A 24,765-nucleotide genomic window follows, 5' to 3' on the forward strand; every position below is an offset into this window, starting at 1 on the left:
ATGTCAGGCTTCTTGGCTTGGGGTCTGAGGTTATCTCCTGTCTAAAAAGAGAACTCATCTACGCAGTGAGTAGCAGGAGCACCCTGAGTCAGAAAGTTCTGCAACAAAAATCTTCGGATCCTTGATTAAACAAACATATCAACACCGGAAGCTATTATACCCCAAAATATCCTCTGTCTAGGTCTATACACCTTATGAAGCACGGTTTTCATTTCTAAATCTTCCAAGAGAATCCCTCACTCTTTGAATTATACCACATCAAAACAAGCAGCTTTGGTATCCTCCAAGAACTAAATTGTATTCCTTTTTAATGTTTGTGTTTGGGTATGGAAATTAGTGTGACAGAGCAATATCCGAGCTGCAGGGTGGATAGGGTAAAGTTTCCTCCCCACCCCCACAAAAAACTTCTCCTAGGACAACCCTTTCTACCCTTGAAGAATAAAACGGGTACATTATCATGAGAGAGGGGGAAATGTCTCAGTGAAATTTCCTTCATCGGTGTAGTTTTTCCATTTTCTTAAAACTTCTTCCTAAGAAGCACCCATGATTTCCCCGTGTCCTTTGAGGAAATCTATTAGGATGACACCTTTGGAATCCTAAGAAACAGCTGTAGTAACTTTCTGAGCTGACCTATCTGCCTTGAATGACACTGGACTAGCAAATCCACTTGGAAGCCAGTTTCCTTTCACAGGGGTCTCCTAATTCATAGCAGTAGCAAATTTACAGTTATGAAGTAGCAACTACAATAATTTTATGGGTGGTGGGGGGGTGACACCACAACATGAGGAACTGTATTAAATGGTCACAGCATTAGGAAGGTCGAGAACCACTGATTTAGGCTGAAACAGTTTGAAGCCCTGTCTAGAAAAGTAGCATTCCACAAGTCTCCTTGACCTGAGTACCTGATAATATATGTTTTTTATTAATTTGAAAATCATACTTTACAGTCATTCGTCCTGGGAAGGCTCCTGGCAGCTAGGGATCAAGCCTTTGTCCCGAGGGCCTTTTTCTACGCCCTTCGCTATGCTGACTACTGGTAAATTCTTTACATTGGAATAAAGCAAAACCCCAGTGACCACCAACTACCTTTATGAGGTATGTTTGAAATGACAACAATGGATCACTAAATTTTCAGCTACTTTTCTGTTCCATCAAAAACAATGTATTCTTGGCTTGTTCTGAGGCTTGAACTAACCAGCTGTCCCGACAGTGGAATACTTATCCAGGTGCTTCCTTGTCCTGGTTACCAAATGAGATCAAGGCCTTGCTATTTTACTGAATACCTAAAATCAATGGATTAAGGAATCTCTTCTAGCTTCACAGCAGGTTCTTCCACTGAAGTGGGGAGCCTAGTTCCTCATTGTTCTTCCTCTGGGAGCTCTGTTGAAACCTGTTCATTTTGGGTGACTGTGGTGGCATTTAAAATACTAGTGGAACAGCTTGAGCGTCACAGCTACACACAAGCCATCACAGTACAAAAAGCTGACAAGTGGTTATCATAGTATGACAAAGTGACAGATACATGCTCAAACTATAGAACAATTGTAGGGAACTGCATGTCCCTCAGCCCTGGATCAAAAGCCATATACAACTTTCATGTATTTACTCTCGGTTTTCTGTCACATACATTGTGCCTAGCGGTCTTCTTGCCCTTGTTCCCCCTGTGTTCATTAGTTACTTGACCTTTGCTAGAATTGGTGCTCAATTGCTAGCAGCCGCTACGCTCATTGGACGACGCACACCTGGCGGCACTTCCGCCAGGCACCCAGTATGCCTCATTAGCATGCGGACCTGTTTGAGCATAATTGCCCGCCATGTATTCCTTATCTGGTAGGTGTGTGACTATTGGCTACCCCAGCTATACCTTATTTCCATATGACGTAATGGTGTCCGTCCTTCGCTGGCTATTTAAACCTCTGCTCTCAGCTCAATAAACGAAACTTGATCAGACTCCTGTCTTGTCTCCATTTTCCGCGTCTCTTGCCCATCTTCATTCCCAGTCCCTCTCTCTTTCAGATACGCACGCTGTTGATGACCCGCGGGACGGGTCAAACAATATCACTGATATTGCATGCATGTACAACTTGGCTGATGATGAGCCAACAATGATTACAGAAGTACAGTGGCAGGGAACTCCGAGAGATATGGCTCTTCTTCATAAGAGGACATGGAACAACGGATATCATTACTGATGTCAGATGAATTCTGGCTCAAAGCAGAGAATCCCAGAAAAGAGTTTACTTGTGTTGTATTCGTTATGCAAAGGACAAACCGATCTGTGTTGGAAGAAGTAAAGTCAGAGGTTTCTTAGAGGCGAGGATGGCGACAGTTCATCTTATATACTTTGGACATGTCAGAAAGAGAAGAACATCATGCTTGGAGCGGGCAGCGGAAAATGAGATGCATTGCCATGATGATTGCAGCAATGGGCTCAGGCATAGGCATAATTGCAAGATTGTGCGGCTGGCTCAGGCGCGTGCAGTGTTTAGTTCTGCCATGCACAAGGTTGCTGTGGGTCTGAGCCTAGGCAACGGCACTTCGCATCAATAATGGCCTGGACAGCAAACTCAGCATTCCGTGGCTGGTGAGAGATGATGGCGAATCTTAATGTCCCCTCATAGAAAGGATTCTACCCTAGTAGCTCAGTTCTCTTCCCTTTCCCCAACCCCGAGTCTACTGTCTGGTTTTGTACAGTGGAAAGGAGTGGAAAACAAATGTGAGTGTATTTCTTTTTTGCGACTGCCATCTAAGTCGATGCTGACTCATAGTGAACCTGATAGGACAGGGTAGAACTGCCTCTATGCATTTCCTAGAATGTAACTCAAGGGAGCTGAAAGCCTCTTTCTCCCTCGCGGTGGTAGTGGGCTTGAGCTGCTGGCTTTGGGCTTAGCAGTCTTAACATGTAAGCTATATGCTACAGGATAGAGAATCACCTCAAATCTGTAATTAAAGAGCCCACAGGTTCCTCTACCTAGTCTTCCGACTCTTCTCACCCACTCCAGAGTAATTTCCTATAGCACATCCACCACACAGAAAGCAGATGCCCCCTTGGAGTGAGGCCATTTACTAATATGAGTAGAGAATTCCTGGCATTGATTGACTAGAAATCAGAGCTCCAAACAATCCAATTTCAAATGCACTTTGGTGGCAATGCAGGAGTCATGAAAGGAACAAACGAGATCTTTGGAATATAGTAATTTGGTAGGCGTTTAGATTGTTTATCTAAATTCTCCAGAGTGCCCACGGAACCCAGGCCCCCTCTCCACTGTGAAGAGCAATCACCTCACGTGGTTTCAGGAAGCACGTTTTCAGAACCAACACTGTATGACAGGGGGCCTGGATTCTCAACACTCCCGGGAAAGAGAGACAAGAATTGGAGTAATAATGAAAGCAATCATCTCCTGCCGCTATAAAAAGAAGAGCTTCTGTTTCAGAACTACTGGTGATTTTTTTCTCCTCCCTCGTATCACTTTTATGTTTGCTGCTAAAGCTCTTTTTCCTACTACTGTTTATAGGTCAATTTAGAAATCATAAAATGCGCCAGCTCCCACATGTGAGCTAGAGTATCTCCAGTGACCTCCCAGCACTCCTTCATTCCTTTCCCCATTTTCCCACTACATGGGATGCCCTGGGACCTTCGGTTTCTCGGTGTCAACTTCCAAGACATCCGTTTCCTGTCTCAGTCTGCCAACTGAACCGCCAATAGAAGGCTGTTTGCGAAGAGCAGTCACCCCAATTCTTTCTCTCCATCTACGCAAATAATATGAACGTGAAAAAGTGTCTGTTGCCCAGTAATTATTGTTACTAGAAAGGCTATAGATGTGGCTCCAAACAGGAGAAATACAAGTGTGATTTAATAACTGAAATCTGTCCTTTGGAAATGTAGGGCATTCCTACATAGAGCAGTATGTGTGAATTCCAAGTTTACTTGTTCCTAACAGTACCCGTCTCATGGTTACACAAAGCCAACACCTGGTGGTGCTGGCGGACAAGGGTTGTACTGCTAATCTTTCACTTGGTAGTTCAAGTCCATCAGCTCTCTGGGGCTTGGCTCTAGACCAGTGCTTCTCTACCTGTGGGTCTCGACCCCTTTAGAGGTCGAACCACCCTTTCACCGAGGTCACCTAAGATCATTGGAAAACACATCTCGCCAATGGTCTTAGGACCAAGACACCGCCTCTCTATCCGTCTCCAGGTGGGTGCACCCACATGGAGGTACATCCACATGAGAGTACCCGACTGCAAATCGGTACACATGATACACCATGCTTTAAGACAAAATTTCATATACTTGTCATTAGAAATAAATATTTCACAATCTATAATTACATCTTGTTTTTGTGACTCATCATTAAGCTTTACTTATGTTCAATTTATAACAATGAAAATACATCCTGCATATCAGATATTGACATGATGATTCATAAAAGAAGCAAAATGACAATTTTGAAGTAGCAACTAAAATAATTTTATGGTTAGGGTTCACAACATTAGTAAGTGTATTAAAGGCTCGCAGCATTAGGAAGGTTGAGAACCACTGCTCTAGACTCTGGATACTGGAAGACAGCTTGGCTCCGAGGGCCTGGTACTGAGGCACAGGCTAGGTGCTCTTGGGAAGGCCACACTTCATAAAAGTAGAAGGGAGTGAGGTCAATGATTGAATTAGATCAGTGGCCGCCCATGCGAGTCACAGGTCAGGCTGTGAAAACCACACCAATGACTGACTAGCCCCTCGCTGCACACTGAGTGTAACGGAAGCCCGGCGGGAGTCCCGAGTGGTTTACATGTGCACTCAGGGTCATGACCCACTGCTTTCGATGTTAATGCAAACGGTATAAGCGCACTCACTGCAGGGTGGGGGAAACTATCACCTGAAGCGATGGAGGAGAAAGATGAGGTTTTGTACGCCAGGAAAAGAGTTCCAGTCTCCCAGACCCACAGGGTTTCAGCTCTGCTCTCTCCTGTCAGGCCACTAAGAGTCACCGTCCACTTGATGGCAGTGAATTTTGTGTGGGTTCAATAGAGTACATATAAAGAAGTCATTAAGTCCTTTGTGAAGGCTTCTGATCTGGCTTCTAACAGTTTATGCAAAGATGGAATTAGAAGATAATGGCCTTTTTAATGAAAATTTTCAAGCCCGTTCGTCATATTTGGTATGTGTTTGGTTAAAGGCAGCCAGCTATTTTCCCCATTAGAGGAAGGTACTGGGGAAGGCTCTGGGATGACTTTCGGTGGACCTCTGTGAGTTCACCTCCAGACACAGGTCAAAAAGCAACTGTGTAATCATTTACACGACAAATGAAAAGGATGGACTCCCCTCCTGCTCTTCATATTAGTGCTTATTTTATTAATACCACCGTCAATAGCTCCCCTCTATAGCTCAGATTTCCACAAATGGTAGTCTAGACTCCCAGATCTAAACCAACCAATCAATCAAATACGTTTTTTAAAAAAAGTAAATGTGACAGATTTCCCTAAGCTTCTCATTCTAGCCCTCCTGCTAAATGAAGCCTGACGCGGAGCATCCTACTTCTGGCTTTAGGTGTTGGAGGGCTAACCACAAGTTCAACAATTTGAATCTACCAGTTGTACCATGGGAGATAGATGAAGATTTCATGAGGATTTACAGCCTCAGAAACCCACCAGGATAGTTCTGCTCTGTTGTACAGAGTTGTTGTGAGTGAGAATCGACTCGATGGTGGCAAGACAATTGTTTTTGTTTTGGCTTAGCCAAGTTCTGCCAAAAAGGGACTGTCATGGGCAAAGATGCCTTTGTTGCATGGACAAAGCAGCATGTGGCAAGATGCCACCCACTTCTCACTATGTTCGGAGAAAGGTTCAGTGTGTGAGAGAAGATGTGTAAGGAGTCTGGTACATTAGCTGAAGAAGTATTAAGAAACAGCTTTTAGTAGCTGAGACCTCTCAGTTGCTCCTGGATGTGAGTGCTCAGCGGATGCAGCAAGGGTGAGGGCAGATTCCAGTGGATGTGTATGTGTGAGTGTGGGGGAAGGGGGCGGTTGTGTTCTAGGCCACAGGAATCCAGGCAGACAAGACAGACAAATGACGCTATGTTCAGGCCACAGGTATGCCTGAAAACTAAATTGTGACAGCAGTGGAGAAGGCATGGAGAGAGGACCACGGAGCAGATGGAGATGAAGATAAAGGAGGAGAGATGAGATGCTCACAAAGACCACTAGGCTAGCTAAGACGTCAGAGACAGAAGGTGATTAAGGAGGGAGGAACTGAAGATACTTAGAAATTAAGGACAGTGACTTAAAGATGGTGAGGGGAAATTTCTTTCCAGTTTCTGCCTTGGGTGCTGGGCTATGAGGGAGAAGCCATGCACCATTTAGCCAAGGCCAAAAAAAAAGAAGATCATTCAACCACAAGGAAAAATGAAAGCTCTAATGGATGCTACAACATGGGTGAACTTTGGGGAAACATCACACAGAGTGAAACTCCATGGCCATCAAGTCCATTTTGACTCATAGGCACTGTAGTAAAGGGTTTCAGAGACTGTACATCTTTATTGGAGCAGAGAGCCTCATCTTTATCCCTAGGAGCAGCTGCTGAGTTTGAAGCACAGGCCTTAAGGTGAGCAGTCCAATGTTTGCCCAAAGGCCCCACCAGTGAGCCAATTACAAAAGGACAGCTAGTATATGACCTCACTTTTGATAGCTCTAGAAATGTAGAGAAACCAAAATATATTAGTAGTTCTCAAAGGCAGGGGTGCAAGTTTCTGGTTAGGGTGGTGGAAATCTTTAGTAAAGGATAAGTGAATGATTTCACAACATGATGAAAGTAATTCTTGTCACCAAGTTGAAATGGACGAGTCTTGTGTTCTCATAATTTTGACAATGAAGAAAAGGGGCTGGGTGGGGGGAACCCAGGAGATGTGATCAGTTTGGGGTAGGGCTTCCAGGTAAACACAAGATGCACAGTTTAAACCAAATCTCAGATGAACAACAAATAGAATTATAGTACACATATACCCCTGCACACAAAATTATGAGCCCTTTATAAACTAAAATGATGGACAATGCTTCTTGATATGATTGAAGTGTATGATATATGAAGTGCCAATAAAGCATTAAGAACTAAATCAATAAATAAACTAAAATGAGGTCAGGGTTGGGGGTGCCTTGCAGTGAACTGAGGGAGCCAAGGCCGAGAAGGGCAAGACTGCACCCTGGACTGAGGGGATTTTTCCTTTTCTCGCACAGGCCCTGGAAGCAGCTAGCAGTTCACAAAGGATGTGCTCTTTAGCACTTCCAGCTGTCCTCTGCTTACTGTGCCATCTATGTGGTAGATTTCCCCCCCCCCCCGCTTAGTCTGATGCTGGTTAGTTCATGTTGCCATAGTGAAATATTCAAGTTGGGCTTAAGGAAGCAGTACTGGGGAAGTGGGGAAAAATAGAATATTCCTGACAGCACATTTATGTACCAATTTGCTGTTCAAGTTACTCTGGTCATATTTAGACCTAAGAAACCATGACTTCCTAAAAATGGACTCAATTGGATTGATTTTTTTTTTGCTATCCATCTAATTCTGCAAATGCTAATGGGCCTGGGTTCATTCGATTTCCTTCTCATTAAAGTGACATTTTTCTTCTGAGCAATTCTAACTTCAGAATGGACTCGGAAAATGAATTTTCATAGAAGCAAGGGGAAGCTGCTAGGCTGACAAAGAGAAATTATTTTCTTTCCCCCTCCCTCACAATGTGTTCCGCTTTTCTGGAAAAGTAATGCCTAGTTTTTGGCAATAAAATCTCTGGAGGTGGAAATAGACATTTTTTTGTTTTTGTTTTCCTTTGCTGAGAGTAGTGAGTGCAGTGGCAGGTAGGAGAATCCTTCTCAAGTTAAGGGACAACTGGAGGATCAACTCCAAATGAAATATTGACTTGCATCATCTATAATGTTGGAAGAGGCCATTCGAGTAATTTCCATACTCTGATTAGCAGAGGTATATGGAGGAAAGTAGGTTCCTGGAGTTGGGTCTTAGAGAATGGGTACGATTTGAGAGCCAGAAGGATCTTTCTCATGGAAAGGCAGCTTGGAGGAAGGCTAAAAGGAAGGGCTGAGCCAAAGGCTGGGGCTAGCATGCCCATGTTTCCAACCTCCCTGGAGCAGAGAAACTATACTGAGGAATCCGGGGAAGTTCCTCTGGCTGGAGGTGTGGTAGCAGACAGTCTTAAGTCATAAAGTCACGAGGAACGAATGTGACTGGTATCTTTCTGCCATTCTTCTGGCAGTGGCAAGGAAGATGGATTGGATGCAGGAGCTAGAGTAGAAGCAGATGCAAGAGCTGCCAAAGCTGCAGCTATGACAGACAGTAGGAAAGCCTGCCCATGTATGCCTTCTCAGAGCAGTTACTGGATTACATTTCATTCTGCCCTTTCTGGAGGGCCAGCAAATAAGCAGTCTAGGTTTTGCTAGCTCAGAAGCCATGTTTGGTATTCTGGTTACGCATTGGGCTGCTAACAGCAAAGATTCAGCAGTTTGAGACCACCAGCAAAGATAGAGTGGCTTTCTACTCCTACAGAGCCAGAGCTACAGTTTTGGAAACTCACAGGGGCAGTTCTGTCTAGTCCTATAGGGTCACTATGACTTTGATTTTTTTAAAGCTGTACTTTGTTGAAAGCAACTTCGTTGCCATTCAGTCAATGGGTTGAACTGCTCCATGTGGGTTTCTGAGACAGTAAATGTCTACAGAAGCAGAATGCCTCCTCTTTCTCCTGTGAAGCAGCTGGTGGGTTTGAACTGCTGGTATTGCGGTTAAGCAGCCCAACTTGTAACCCAGCTACATCACCAGGGATCGTGCTACAAGTAATCAATTCTGCCACTGTAGGAAGACATTGGCCATGTTAAAGGATGGTCCTGGCTGTGTTCCAACATCACTTTATTTATAAAAGTGGGCCAATCTTTAATTTTCCTAACTAGGGCATTGGGCAAGATGAAGTTTATGAGGTTCATGCAGGACGTGAATCAAAAGGACAATTCTAGAATTCTAGTGGCCATTTCCCTTTGCTTTACAGCCAGTCAGACAAACTCCTTAGGCTATAATTTACATCGATGGAAAGGCAACTTTTTAATTTTATTATCATGCTCCTCAGGGTCAGAATTATTACCGTTTTTATCACTGCGGATAGATCATTCCTTAGAGAATTTTCCAAGGAGCCCTGCTGATGTACTGGGTTAAGCGTTGGCCTGCTATCTACAAGGTCAGTGGCTCAAAGCCCTTTGATACTTTTCAGGAGAAAGATAAGACTTTCTGTTCCCTTACAGATTTACAGCCACGGGGGTAAGTTCTACTGTGTCCTACCCGGTCGCTGTGAGTTCTAATGGGCTCAACAGCAGGAGATTCAGTTTGGTTGAGTGCCCTGCCTGACCCATGTGCCTGTGATGAAGTCAACAAATGGTCTGGATGAACTTCATCGAATGTGAACTAAATGAGAGGGAGAGGCCAAACCCATGGGGTATGCCACTGACATCAGTGATGGAAAGGATCCCAGTCTGTCTTGAAACATTAATGCACTGCAGATATAGGGTCAGGTGCATTGTGAATGCCAACCAATATCTCATTTTACGTATAGATGTCGGAAGCATGGATAGTGTGCCTTAGGGCCAGTTGTTTCAGTTCAGTAACTTGAATGCCAGGAATGGAGCAAGTAGAGTGAGCAGAGAGGCGAGTTAACCAAGATAAGGATTAGATCGAAGAGGAAGAGAAAGAGAAGAGAAAGGAGGCGGAGGAGAAGAAAGAGGGAGAGGAGAAGGAAAGAAGAAAGGAAGCTGAAGAGGTAGAGGGACAAGTAGTGGAGAGAGGGCTAGTTTCAGGCTTTGTTCAAAGAAAATCTGTAAGGTTGTTTGTAGGACTGGCTCACCTAGGAATGTCAAGGAGAGAAAGCTATTGTCCCTTGCCCTTGAGTTGGATGCTACATGTAACAATGAAACGTCGGCCCCGTGGCCATTGCAGCGGCTATCACCTACAATTCTAGGACTTTGCGTTAATGTGTCTCAGTCCACTAAGAATGTGTCCCCTGCTCTATCCTAGGCCCAGAGTTAAATTAATACTACTACTACTACTAAATAATAATAATTACTTACTATGATCAAGTCGATTCCAATTCAGACTGAGCCCATAGAACTGTGTAGAAGTGAATCTCGAAATCTCAGGAGGAAAGCCTCATCTTCTTCCCATGGAGCAGCTGGTGGGTTCGAAGGGCAGATCTTGTGGTCGTGAGCCCACCAGGATTCCTGCAGTATTAAAAACAAAAACAGTTCCTCTTTCCCAGCATCTTCCAGTCTAGCTTAATGAGCTAAGCCACCCCCTACATTCTGACAACGTTTTATAGAAGACAGCTTCCTCTCTCCCCTTTGGAACTGCTGGGGGTTCCACACTGCTAACCTTGCATAGTTAGCAGCCCAGTGCCTAGTCCACAGTACCACCAGGGCTCCTTTCATGAAGGTGGTCATTGAGAATGAGAGTTGACAGGTCCAGTTGCCTTATTGTAGACCACAGATTCTCACAACTTCTTTGACCTACCATCTCCTTTATTCAGGGGGAAACAAATTACTCAGCGTCCCCCTGGAAACAGAAAACATATTCACTACAGCCTATAACCTAGGATGCAAACATAGCTCTCTGCTGTGGATGTCCCACCTAACAGCATTACAGCACCCCCAGGGGGCAGTATGGACCCCTATGGGAAACACCGCTGTAGACTGTTCAAAGTTTAGCTCCTTAACCTAGAGGTTTAAAGATAATGGGGTATGACTTTTGGAATTTGAAAAATGGGAGAGGTGTAAACAGCTACCTACCAGGGAAGCTCTAAAGAAGTCAGGGCCAGGAGAGGTCAGGCCAGTCCTATGAAGCCAACTTCTCTGCACCTCCTTTTCTTTTACATGTAATGTTAATATCTCCTTCGCAGAGAGATGGAAAACCCTCTTTCACATCACCTCAACTTCTTTTCTTTATGGTCCTCATCTGCTATTGCCAAACATCTTGTTTGTTTTTGGGGAGGAGGGCTTCCAGTCTACTGCACAATCTCCGCCTAACCCCTTAGAAAGGGGGTCCTGGCAATCCTGCTTTCTTTATCACTGAGTAGAAGGTAGAAGAGGGGAGCCCTGGTGGTAGAGTGGTTACACGTTGGGGTGTGGATCACACGATGGGCACATCAAAACTACCAGCACCTCTGCGGCAGAAAGACAGGGCTTTCTAATCCCCAAAACAGATAGCCTCAGAAACCCACAGGGGTCACTATTAGTCACAAGGGGTCGCTATGCGTCAACATTGATTGACTCAATGGCTTCTGCTTGTTTTTTGGTTTGCTTTTGAGGGAATGCAAGAAATTACAGGACAAAGAAGTTACCAACTCTTTCCAGGGTTTATCATCTCTCCCCAAGGCCTTTCCAGAGGTTCAGTTCTTTGTCCTGGAAAACCCTTTAGCATCAGGCCTACCTTTGCTTTCCCCCACTGTCACTTTCAAACCTGTGATAACCCTGGTTCATTTTCTGTCAGGCACTTACAATCAAAATGAAGTAGATGTCCCTTACCATTCCAAAGGTCCAGGCACCATCACTAGTTAGCTAGACTAGTTAGCAAATACCCCTTACCATGTACTTAGTTTGCCTTCCCCAGACCTCTTCTTCAGTAAGAAACATTTAATCTTAAGCTAGATGCTGTGGAAACCAAGTAAAATCACATTCTTACCTTATTTCTCTCCAAGGTCGAGTTGAAAGACAATAAGTATTCTTTGGGCAAACACGTTTAGCAGCTATGCAGTCCAAGAGCAGAAATACCCTAATACAAAGGGCTCCAAACAAAGTTTGTGTGCAATGGCATTAAGATCATGGAATTTGTCCCTTACATTATTGGAAACCCTTCTTAGAAGTTCAAGGTAAGTGTGATCAATCAAAACTTCAGGTTTGTGGAGGGAGGAGTCTGGGAGGGGTATCTTTCAGTCAAATGGCCTTGACAGAGACAGGGGGCGTTCACTGAATCTCGCTTATGGGAGCAACAAGGGGAAAAAGCACACAGAGTCGAAAGCACAGCGACTGTTCTTATGTGGGCCAACCACCCGGTGTGAGGGAAGCAGCAATATCAAAGAACAGTGGGGTATGAACTTGTTAGAGCAAGCTCTTTTCACCAGCTGCCAACAAGGCAGCCCCGTGGGGACCTCCCATGCACAGAGGAACTAAACTCTACCCAGTCCTGTGCCATCCCTGAGTGCCGATGGACTGAACCACTGTGATCCCTCTGGGTTTCTACTGGCTGTTTTTTTGGGTTTTTTTCTTCAGAAATTGCTAGCCAGGTTTTTTTTCTCCTACTCTTGGTCTGGAAGTTCTGTGAAACCTCAACACCCTAGCAACCGGCAACCCTCCACTGAGTGACAACCGGAAGTTGCGCATGAAGCACAACTAATTTTGACTCTCCCTGATGGAAGCGAAGGCATCTACCCTCCCTCCACCCCAACCCCGTAAGTCATAACCCCCAACTCGTCATTTGGCTATTATTGTTGTTCGTGGTGGGCATCTAAACCTGTCCCTGAGGGGTTTTCAAACCCGGGTCCTTTTGGAAACAACTCACCAAGACTATCTCCTGAGTCAAACCTCCAACCAAGAACTCGAAAGACGGCTAGCCCACTGTCCCGGGCCTCACAGCAAGCCCTCTGCAGGGTCCCCAGGCCTGTACACTTGGCCGGAGCACACAGCCCAGCGTGCTCGCAGGGTGGCGAGAGGCTTTGAACTCCTGGCCTTGAGCTTAGCACGCTAATGCTTACCTGACAGGACCAGGCAGAGTCGCGACTGGGAGCCTTGAAGAGGCGTGGCGCACTTTTCAGAGGGAGCCTACAAAGAAAGACACGAGCCGGGGCCCTCGGAAAGTTTCCACAGGGGCCTGGGCACGCTTGGGCGGGCGACTGTTGGAGCGTGGCCGTGGACGACGGACGTGCGTGTGCGTGTGCGTTCACTGCGTGCGTGTGGGGGAGGGGTGCGCAGAGGCGGGGGCCTCTCTTTGGGTAAGGATGGCGGGAAATGACCTGGCAGGGATTGCAGCTCACAGAGGCTGAGGTGGGGCTGAGGCACTGCTGGAATGGCCAGGTCCGGATCTATGCTGCTTCAGCAGGCAAATAAGGTCCCTTGGAGCCCGAAGCTGGCGGAGTGCAAAGGGGAACGAGCACTGGCTATCCCAAGATTTCTCAGGCTTGGAGGCTACTTAGAGAGAGCGAGGAAGCAATCTAGGAAAACAGCCAGGAGATCTGGATGTCAGAGTTGGAGAAGTGGGTTGTACAAATACAGCATTTCTGAGTGACAAAGAATTGTTTGCACAGGATCGCTCAGGAAATCTGCTTCTTGAAGGTCACAGTCTGGACAGACCCTCTGGAGCAGTTGTGCTCTGGGCACATGGGCTCGCCCAGAGTCGGAAGCGACCCAAAGGCAACAGAGAGTAATCAAGCTTCAGAGCTTTGAAGATGTAACTTTGAGGAGCTTGGGGTAAGCACGTTTTGAACGGTTAGCGTGTTGAGTCAATGAGGCAAAGAGAGAGTTCATGACCAAGTCAGTCATGTGTACAGGAAAAGAATCTTTAGCTTAGATTTACTTTTGCTCCTATTTTAGGCATCTATCAAATATAGAACTTTCAAAGACATAGAATCATCAACTATGCTTTACTTTGGCCAAAGGTGGCTCAGAACATTCCTGTGAAGTATTATCACGTGTCAATGACAGATTGCATATTAACTGTGCTGCTTTCTTAATAAAAATCACCACTAACTTGTCAAAGGAATAATCATTGGGGAATTATTTATTTGGCTTGAGATTTGGTGGTTCTAACAGATCGTTTGCTATGTTAGTTTGCTATATGACAAAATTGCAAACCTTTTCAATGAAAACATTCTGTCCCATCTAGAGAGAGCGGCCACTTTTTAACCTATGAACTCACTGCCCTAGAGTTGATCCGACAGACAGCAACCCTGCAGAACAGAGTTGAATAGTTCCTTCAGGTTTTGGAGACTGTCAATCTTTAGGGAAACAGACAAGCCCATCTTTGTCCTGAGGGACTGGTTAGTGGTTTTGAATCACCGACCTTGTATTTAGCAGCCCAATGTTTAGCTCATAGCACCACCATAGATCCTTGTAACTTGCTCAGTATAACAAAAATAGCGGAAACACCTCTGCTCAAATGATTGAAATACAGGTGAGTTGTTTATCATTTGACATTAACGGTGATATTTTAAAAGGCTAAATTTATGCAATTACATTAATGGAAAGTTACTCATCAGCATGAATTAGTCACATAGCTATTAGCCCAAAGCACAGTGCTAGCAGTATTCAAAAGACTGAGGTGAATGATGACAAAGATCTCAAGGGACAAAAAGTTCCATGAAGCTCTCAAATGCCTATTGAAGATTTTTCTAGGTTGCTCTGATGTGATGGTTTACCAGCATGCATGAAAATAAGTATGGCCTCTTTGATCTTGGCAAGGAGCCCTAGTGGGTAACATGTTTCTGTACTGGGAGGCTGTAACCATAAGGTCAGTGATTCAAACCCCATCAGCAGGGGGTTTGATGAGGCTATCTGCTCCCTTAAAGAGTTCGTCTCAGAAACCCAAAGGGCGGTTCTACCCTGGCCCTACGGGATTGCCAGCAGGCAGAATACACTAGATGCAGTGAATTGGGTGGGTTTGATTTGAGGTAACATTTAAGTGGTAATCTTTTCAGAATACACAATTTGTGTCTCTCTGCATGGCTTAAGCCTAAGAAAAGGCAAGAAAATGGTGCCAAGGTCTAAGGTGAGCCTCCGACTGTGAGAAAGAGAAATACTGAGAATAGATATAGAAGCACATGTGTCATTTGAAGGAGCTGTGTTCAAAACTGGGCTCACAGCCTCTAAGAGAAAACAGGTGGAAAAGGATAAGTGTCCGGTAGACTGCTAACTGCAATGTTGGTGGTTCAAGCCCAGAGCCACCCCTGGAGAGAAAGATGAAGCTGTGTATTCCCATATACGGTCAACACCCTGAATCAACCCAACAGCAGTGGGATTGTTTGTTTGTTTGTTTGTTTGTTTTTTAGGTTATCTAAAGCAAGAGCCTTGGTGGTGACAAGGTAGGCACTCAGGTGCTTATCAAAAGGGTGGCAATTTGAACCAACTCCTTGGTTCTGCCAGAGAAAGTCCTGGCAATCTGTTTCCTTAAATAAATCCGACGGTGAAGTTCTGTGTGGTCGCACAAACTCATTGTGAGTCAAAGTCAGTGGCAAAGAGCGACAGGATCCATTGTCAATTGGTAAAAAGATTGTTAAAAAAGGGAAAGAAGAAATTTAGGTTCAGGTAAGACAAGAAACTTATAAATATAGCAGTAGGCAACCCTGAAGTTCACTAGCCTCTTGACTTTGTTTCACCAACAGACCATCCCACAGCTTACCCACCCCACCCCTAAACCCCACTCCCTGCAATTAAGACAATTACGACTCACAGTGAATTAAAACTGCCAGAATTAAAGTGTCTCTTAGGGTTTCTGAAGATGTAAAACATTATGGGAGTACACTGGTAGCTTCAAACTGCTGAGCTTTCCCTTAGAATTCAAGATTTTAACCACTGTACCATCCAGAGCTCATTTATGAACATTAGAGGATGCACTTAAACTCTGAAGCCTCTAAAATACCCCAGGCCACACACACACACACACACACACACACACACAAAATTCATAAGTCTCTCAAGAGCTACTGCCCTCACCCTCACCCTGACCAAGAGTTAGAAAACAAAACTCAACACCCATCAATTGAGAACCACCATACCACCCAGACCCCAGGAAAAACAAGAAAATATTTCAAATGGCACTCAGTAAGTCCAAGCAATCATTTGGTAGCTTATAAATAATTATTTTGAATCAGAAATTTGAAAGCTAAATATGAAATGGACTTTAAAATATTGTCTGGAAGTAAAAAGAAAATTGGAAGAGAAGATGAAGTCAGGAAAGAAAGAGAATAAGACAATAATCTCAGAAGGTGCTCAAGAGTGAACAGACTTAAATTACAATTTAGTATGAAATATTGAAGGCAGAAAGATCATCAAGGCAATGAGAATTAGATTACATAAAAAGAGTAACTGCGAAAGGAATGGAACTAGAAAATAAGGATGAAAGTCCCTGAAGAAAAATCCCAAATCTGTGGAAGGTGGGGAGGAAGGGTCAAAAGAGAAGCTGATACGAAGGGCTCAAATAGAAAGTAAATGTTTAGAAAATAATGATGGCAACATATGTACAAATATGCTTGATAGAGTTGATGTTTGGATTGTTGTAAGAGCTTAAATGAAAAGAAAAAGTATCCTTTTATGAATTCCGATTAAGTTTGGCTGAGAATGACAGTAAACCTTAAATAAAATGTCTTGAACAAGAAAACAAAATCTATGGAACAAATTAGTATTTAAAATTATAATCAGAAAAACAAAAGACCTGACTTCAGACTCTACCTATATATTACAAAGGCTCATTCAAGTCTGATATACTCTAGGTCAACTATTAAGACTTCAAAGATGATGGTAAATCTTCAAGGCCTTTTGGCAAAAAAATCAAATAACATATAAAGGCAAAGAATTGAACCGGAATCAGACTTTTAAAATACTATGTAAAACAAAGCAAAGAAAAAAAAGGCAGCAGCATGTTAAAAACATTCAATGAAAGAAAGTATGAACCGAGAATTTTATATCCAACCAAACATCAAGTATCAAGGCTTTTTACAGAAAAGTATTCAATGTACAAGAAGCTTAAAGACTTCTGTACTTAAATATTTCTGTATCTCTGGAGAGATCTAACAGCAAATGTTAGTAAAGGGAAAATGGGGGTTTGGAGACGACATGCAGTAACTCGGTCCTTAGGTTTTAATGATTGGGAAGAAAAATGTTTCCCGACTTTTGAAAATTATAGGAAATTGACATTTTCATGTCCATAAATCGTTTGCTGGCCCTTAGGAGCGTTTTCCAGTCCAGTCTGTTGGGGCACCACGCCCTGGCCTCAAAGTCCACTTTCAGCATTCCCTGGGGACCTTGCCACCCCATTCCCTTGCTTTTCTGCTGCACTCCCCCAGTGCTTTGCCTCAGTGTGGTGGGATCAGGTCAGGTGCAATTCCCACGCTGTGTCTCCGGTGCTGTCCCCTGTATTGCCCTTGGTCACTGAGGGGCATCATGTCTCATAGTGGGGCCAGGCATGTTGTTCTCTCTGTGGACTGGTTGCTCTACTCAGGAACATCAGCCTCACGGCCTGGTGGGCCAGGCTGTGTTCCACTCTCTCCTCCTGCCCCTTCATCTGCTCCCGTGTGCTCTGATCAGATATGTCCATCTCCTGGAGCTGCAGAGTCAATGTCGTTGTTTGGAACAAATTCTTTTCAGGGGAGGGGCAGGAATCCACTTAATTTATGGTGCTGGGGCCAGCCTCCCAGACCTCTCCACTGGTTCCCTTATCCTTATTCATTTATGTATTACCCATGGCTGATTCCAGCAATAGGAATAATGGTAAAGCAGACAAACAGCTGATGATATAAATTCAAAACCTATAAATGAAATAGTTAATCAAACATGCAATATAGATATGAAATATTGGGCCAAGCAAAAAGCAAATGTGTAAGGAATGAATGCACGCCTATTATATAACTGTTATGTTGCTATAAGGCAAAATGCATTCCCCAAAACGGAAGAGGGAAATGGAATTGGCAATACAGTGAGATTTCAGAACTTTCCACCCCTTGAACAGCAAAGTTCAAAAAAAAATCTGCTTGGTGTTTGTAACTGTTCGAAAGTCAAACGAAAAGTAGGACTTGGAGAAATCCGTTTGGGCTGAGAGTCACGGAATGCTTCTCGTGGTGCATGCTTCAATCTAAGCGCCACTCTTGCTCAGACAACACATAATGCCTGTGTTAGTGTGTTCAAACATTCATCAGTGTGCTTTTATTTGTGTAAAATTTTGCGAATTCATTTAATGAATTTTTAAGGAGGTATTTCCACAACCTAAGGCTATTAATTTTGTGTTAAAGACCTGGAAAATTAATGTAAACATGTAATTCTGGGGGGAAAATATGTTCAGTTCTTGCACTTTGGGGGTTGAAACACAGTGTAGGAAGAAACTGAGGTTTCACTATAAGTGGAAATTAAAGGATAGGAATGAAAGCGAACAAGTCAGACACTAATAGGTTCAATAAGAAAACAGGTCTTTGTCGATTCTTGGGTTTTTTTTTTTAAACTTTACTGTTTTAGTTGAAATACTAACTGGTAACTCATGAACAAAAATGTAAACTTTCCTAAACATAAAAATTACGTGTGTGTATAAAAAAATTTTTTTTAAATACGTGTGTGTAAAAACTAAGAGCAAAGACTTATTCCATTTTACAAAGGCTCAGCAGATATAATGCAAATATACATAATTCGCAAATATGAAGGGGTGTCAAAAAGTCCATGGTCGTAACCCATCTTTTAAATTTACTTTCCACGATATTTTTCATGGTCCTTCCCATGAAAATATACACATAATTACAAAAGAATGAGACAATTGAAACCAAATATCATCTATAAAATAGAGAAACCTGCTTCCTCTGCTCCTTTTAAAAAAAAAGTCACTTCATCTAAATAAACCCAACTCTTTGTAAGTGGGAGAAAAATCTAAAATCAAACAATGGGGAGCCAGAAGGGAGAGATAACCATTGCAAATGAAAGAAGCAGTTAACAGGGAAACAGACAAGTCTCTTGTGCACAAAAGAAATTCCAAGCCACAAAGCAAAGTCACAACAACAAAGTAACAAGTGAATGCTACATTTTTCAATGCAGAATGAAGTTACAATGATCAGGATATGCAAGATCCAAGAACAAGATAAGATCTTTGTAAAGTAAAAACAACAACAAAAAAGGCAGGGGCTGTTGAGAATGTAGAAACAGAAGCACAGGAAGACTTGGAGACTTTATTACTCCATTCTTGGAATAAAGCATATCAAAGGAAAAATATATTGATCAAACTTGAGAGACTTGTTAATAAGGAACACAACTCACTCTAACACCTTATCTTTAAAGAAGCCCAACTCTTTAAAAAATATATGTTTTCGTGAGGGCACATTTATAAGTGTCATAATCTTAAAACTAAAGAAAACATCTGTAAATATCACAAAGTCAAAATATTACAAGCAACCCTTTCAGATGACAGTGCAGTTCAACTTGAAATTCACTAATTTAAATAAAGAGTCTGAACTCTCTCCAAGCCAAGAAAATGGCCACTTTTCATCCCTCCATCATCAGCCACTATTTTAAAAATCATCAACGCAGGCATCTGCCATTCAGGAGCATGGGCTTCCAGAGATGACTGACGACAGTCCTTGCCCTCCAGAGAGAAGGAAAAATACATATCAAGAGACAATTGTAAGGCAATAAATTGAGGCATCTTGCTTTTTACTGTGCCATTATGATTAGGTAGGCATAACACTCATGTGAATATCCCAGTTTTATCCCAGCTCCCCCCTCCCTCATGAACCCTTAATAACTTATAAATTATTATTTTATCTTATCTTACACTGCTGGCATCTCCCTTCACCCACTTTCCTGTTGCCCATCCCCCAGGGAGGAGGTTATATGTAGATCCCTGATCACCTGGTCTAACCAGGTTTGCAAGGTAGAATTGGGCTCATGATAGTTGGGGGGAGGAAGCATTTAAGAACTAGAGGAAGGTTGTGAGTTTCATTATTGCTACACTGAAGCCTGAGTGATTCATCTCCTTACTACCCCTCTGCAAGGGATGTCCAGTTGTGTACAGATGGGCATTGTGTCCCATCACGCACTCCCCTCATTTACAATATGATTCCCCCCTGCCCCCGGCCTTTGTTGCTTGAAACCTGGTCCCCTCGGCCCTTCATGCTCACACATGTTGGTGTGCTGCTTCCATGTGGGCTTTGTTGCTTCTGGGCTAAAAGGTCGCTTGTTTATTTTCAAGCCTTTAAGTCCCCAGACGCTATATCTCTCAACAGCAGGGCACCATCAGCCTCAAAGAAGATTTTTTTAAAAGAAAAAATATTGCTCACCTGCTTTCCTCATTTTTTTTTAACTTACCCAAAACAAGCTTCTGCATAGGCTGGAAATGACCAGAAAGAAGAGTCCATAGACAAGTCCAGCTTTTCCCTCAGCTCCTGATAGTCTGGGTTCCAGAGAAGAACTTCGCAGCTCCACCCTTCTGCCCCAGGGTTCAAGGTACAATGAATTAAAGAAGTGTTAACAGCCCTCCTGGGCCAGGCTCCCCGCATATGTAGCATTACTCCCCACCCCCAGCCCCACCCCTACCTTGCTCCGCCCCACCCCTCCTCCTTTGTGATATAGATGACTAGTGTCTCAACATTGGGGTACAGACTCTAGCACTTCCTTTGCACTGGTGGCTTAGAAGGGTTGCCAGACCCTTAAAATGCACCAGACGCTGCCACACCCCCTTTCCCAAGCAGGCAGTAAGATGCAAAGGATTCAGAGTTAGAGGTCCAAGGAGATTGCAAACCTAATGCCTGCCTTTAACTGTGAATTGCCAGATAACTGCTAACTCTCCCCAGGCAAACCCCTCAACATTGAGTTTTTACCTTGCAAAGCTGTGGTGAAGACAATAAAGGGAGAAGAATACCTGGTACAGAGTGTTACCAAAGTTTCCATCTGCAAAGTTTTGAGCGGAGGGCAGCTTCCATTGGTCATCTGAAAATGTGCGTAATGCATTTCTTACCTATCCATTACATCCTGGCTCACTGAGACTGCGCTCCTGGCTAACTGCGTCAAGGGGCGCTCCTCTGTGCCTACTTGCTCTGAGTTCAAGCTAATGTATAAACTGCTACTGGTGAGAGAAGAAAGTCTTGTCCTTGGGAGCTTTTCCATGAGTTCTGGAACAATGGAACCAGGAGGATGCCCATATCATTGGTCCAGCATAGAATGGAGGAAGATGGCCACCTTGAATATGGCCGGGCTGTCCTAGGAGTCTAGAATGAATGGATCCCTCGGCAGCAGAGTTTTCTGTAGGCATCAATTTTGTCCATGCTTAGGAACGTTATTGATAAATGTGTGTCAACTATCACAGGGCCCTGTGACACCCTAGAAAAACTCTACCTGGGAATTTATTAAAGCAAAGCTATAGTAGGATCATACAACTAATAGAATGTGCTGTGCTTTGTTTTTATTATTTTTTAAATTAGTTTCATATTGCTAGTGCAAGAATGTCTGGAATTCAGATCTTCCACACTTACTTTTTCAATAACTATATTTAATCTTCATAACCACCCTTTGGCATGCATGAGAGTGGGGCTCAGAGCTATATGACCCCCAGACAGTGGTTAAACAGGGACACCCACTCAGTGTTGTCTATTACAAAGTGGACTTTCATCTGTACCAGCTTGTCCCCAGGGCTCTCCATAGGGGATCCAGATAAGGTTAGACTTGTGTCTGAGGACCAAACCCAAAACTCACTGCCATCAACTGGATGCCAACTCCTAGCAACCCTGTAGCACAGGAAAGTGTCCCCTGGGGTTTTCTGAGACTGGAACCATTTATGGGAGTAGAAAGCCCACTCTTTCGAAGTGGCTGGTGATTTCCAACTGCTGACTTTTCACTTAGCAGCCCAATGTGTAATCAGCACTCCACCAGGGCTCCATGCCTGAGGATCAACAGCTTATTCTAGTACAAATTAAAAACCACTCAGGGAGGGAGCTAATTCTGCAGTAAGGAAGGATGGCTGTCCGGATGTTCACTGCGAGTGTGTACTTTCTGCTATTGCACAGGACCTCCACATTCGCCCTCACCATCGCCATGGGTCTATGAGTGCATCAGTGAGGGGAAGCTGTGGAAACACCGTAAGCACAAGTACCAGCAACAGGATTAGCCTCTGAGAGGCCTCCACCCAGGCTAGAAGGATCAGGCCCACCCTCTGGTGGTTTGCCCCAATTCCAGGGGCTTCAGCAAGGAGATGTGGCTCAATTTGCTTTTCTCGGATCACCTTGACCTGCTTTCAAGAAATGGCTTCACCAGATAAACTCACTTTTGCTGTGTCTGCGGTAGGTTTAGTCCTTGAAAAAAAAAAATCACTCATGAGTTGAAAGGGAAAGTATAGTCCCCGCCCCCAGGCAAATCCTATGTGGAATTTGAAGGTGGTCTCAAAGTTCCTGGCCCCTCTCCCATGGATTGAATGCAGATAGCACTTGAAAAAAGGACAGGAAATCACTCTGGTTGAGTAAAGCTCAAAAGCTCACTGCCATTAATTCGGTTCTGACTCAGTGATCCTACAAGACAGAGTAGCACTGTCTCTGTGCATTTCTGAGACTAAATCTTAACGGGAATAGAAAACCTTATCTTTCTCCCGCAGAACACCCGGTGGGCTCAAACTGCCGATACTGTGGTTAAAAATCTTTTCAATCCCCCCCCCCCATATAACATAACCCATGCCTGTTGAGTAGATCATGGCATATGGGGGGGTGAAAGGGGGATGGGAATGAAAGGATTGCTTTCAGATGAATCAGAGGTCCCTAATCGTTTAACTTTCCATCAAAAAGGAGATTATACTACATGGAACTGATCTAATGAAGTGAGTCCCTGAAAAGAGGTGTTTGCTTGCTGGCCTTGAACAAGCAAACCGCTTGAGGTGAAGTGACGCCGTCCTTGCTTCTAAGGACAATTCTGGTGTACTTCAAGCAGAATGGATTTGTTTGTTCTCTGGCAGTCCATGGGGTACTCAATATTCTCTGCCAGTACCTTAATTCAAATGCATAAATCTTCTAATTTGTCTTTATAACTGGATAATATTCCAGTCCATCTCTGTTCCCACTTTATTTAACCAATAATCTGTTGATAGGACTGCAATGAACATTGGTGTACAAGTACCTGTTAGCCTTTCTCCTGTCAATTGTTTTGAGTGTGTATATGAGGGGGTACCCCCCAAAAGACGTGGGTCTTTTTTGTCAAAGCTATGTATTTAAATTGTTTTACAAAACAGCCTTACCACATTCAATGCACTCTCCATTACATTTGATACATTTGTCAAATCTGTGATTACATTCTTGGAAACATTTTTCAAACTCATCTGTTTGGAAGGCTGACAGCACCTCCCTTTTTTTTTTTCCTTCACCTCTTCTATGCCCCTCTGCATTCCTGAACGGAGGAAAATGTCAGCGTCCAAAACGAGGTTTGTCTAATCAATTGACATTTCACATTTTTTGAAACAAAACCGCTCATAGACTTGAGGTTTTCCCATAGCACTGCCCTTGTAATCCGTGTTCAACATCACAACAGTTTCTGTAGCATTTTTTCCCAGCAGGAAACAAAATTCCACAGCCACTGCTGTTCTCCTAATTCAGCCATCACAAAAAAAACAAGGTTTGAAGGAAACTGCTGTCACAAAAAAAAATTCACTCTGCTCTGCCCAGCAGAGCTTTTGTCTGTTTGCTTGTTTTTAAGGGGGTACACCTTAGTATACCTGGAAACAGAATTGCTGTATCATATAGTAAGAGGGGAAAAAAGGGATGGGGTGCTGGTGACTCTGTGGGTTAAGCATTGTGCTATTACCTGAAAAGTTCTAGTTGGAGCCATGAAAGAAAGATGAGTCTTTCTGCTCCCATTGTGATTTATGACACCTTATAAAGCAGTTCTACTCTGGCTTATAGGGTTGCTATTCATCAGAATCTACTCAACAGCAGTGGTTATTGTGTGTATCCTGATATCTGGTATTATATTTATTGCACATATATATTATGGAACATTAAACAGCAACAACAACCAAAAGCTTTTTGAGAAGCTGAAAGTTGCCATATTCCTAAAAGCAGCAGAAAAAAATCCCTTTCTCTACCATTTCACCTTTTTTGCTGAACATTTGCTTGAGGGCCCAGAGTACATTTCCTCAACCCGACTTACTTTTAGGCATCACCAACCGAGGTTTGAAAACACACCATTCAGTAGGGAGAGAAAAAAGAAACACGTGAAAATTCTGTCGACTAACTTGCAGACGAAACAACATGATTATTGAATATCTTTCCTTGGGAAGAGACCAGCTGACATTTGAATTGAGAGAAACAGCATTTGCTGAGATCCCTGGAGAAGAAGTATTTTGCTTTTACAGTTGCTATATTCCTTCAGAATGGGGAAACATTTCATCACATTTCATGTTGTGATTTAATTTCATTTCTCTTAAACTAATTAAAATGCCTCCCCATTTCGGGGGCTAAGGAGGGAAGATTCTAGGTTGGCCACCATTGCCTGAGGTCAGAGGCCCCAGATCTCCAAATGGGCCTTCTTTTCTTCCGCACTGCTCACCCCGCCCCCTGTCTTGCTTGATTAAGGAACTCTGGGGGTACTCCTCTGGTGACAGATTGGCAGTTCAAACTCCCCAGACACTCCTCTGCTTCTGGAAAGGTTACAGTTTGGGCAACCCAACGGAGCACTGCTCTTTTGTCCTAGAGTGTGGTTAGGGGGTGCAATCTACTTGACAGCAATGCATTGAGTGTTTTAGTTTGGGTTTGTTTGATTCATATATGATTCACACAACAGAAGTATATGGCCAGGTATTTCTTCCTAGTCTTTCTTAAACTGGAAACGGTGCTGAAACCTGACAGATGGATGGTGGCTGTGCATGAGGTCCATTGGATGGGAATCAAACCTGTGTCTTCCACATGGAAGGTGAGAATTCGATCACTGAACCGCTACTGGAGAAATCCTCTATTTTCAATATTGTTCCATAATCATGATTTTTTGCCTTTTGAGTCGGGCTGTTCTATTCTTAATAACATTC

The sequence above is a fragment of the Tenrec ecaudatus genome, chromosome X (genome assembly GCF_050624435.1).
Source record: "Tenrec ecaudatus isolate mTenEca1 chromosome X, mTenEca1.hap1, whole genome shotgun sequence".
Classification (NCBI taxonomy): Eukaryota; Metazoa; Chordata; class Mammalia; order Afrosoricida; family Tenrecidae; genus Tenrec; species Tenrec ecaudatus.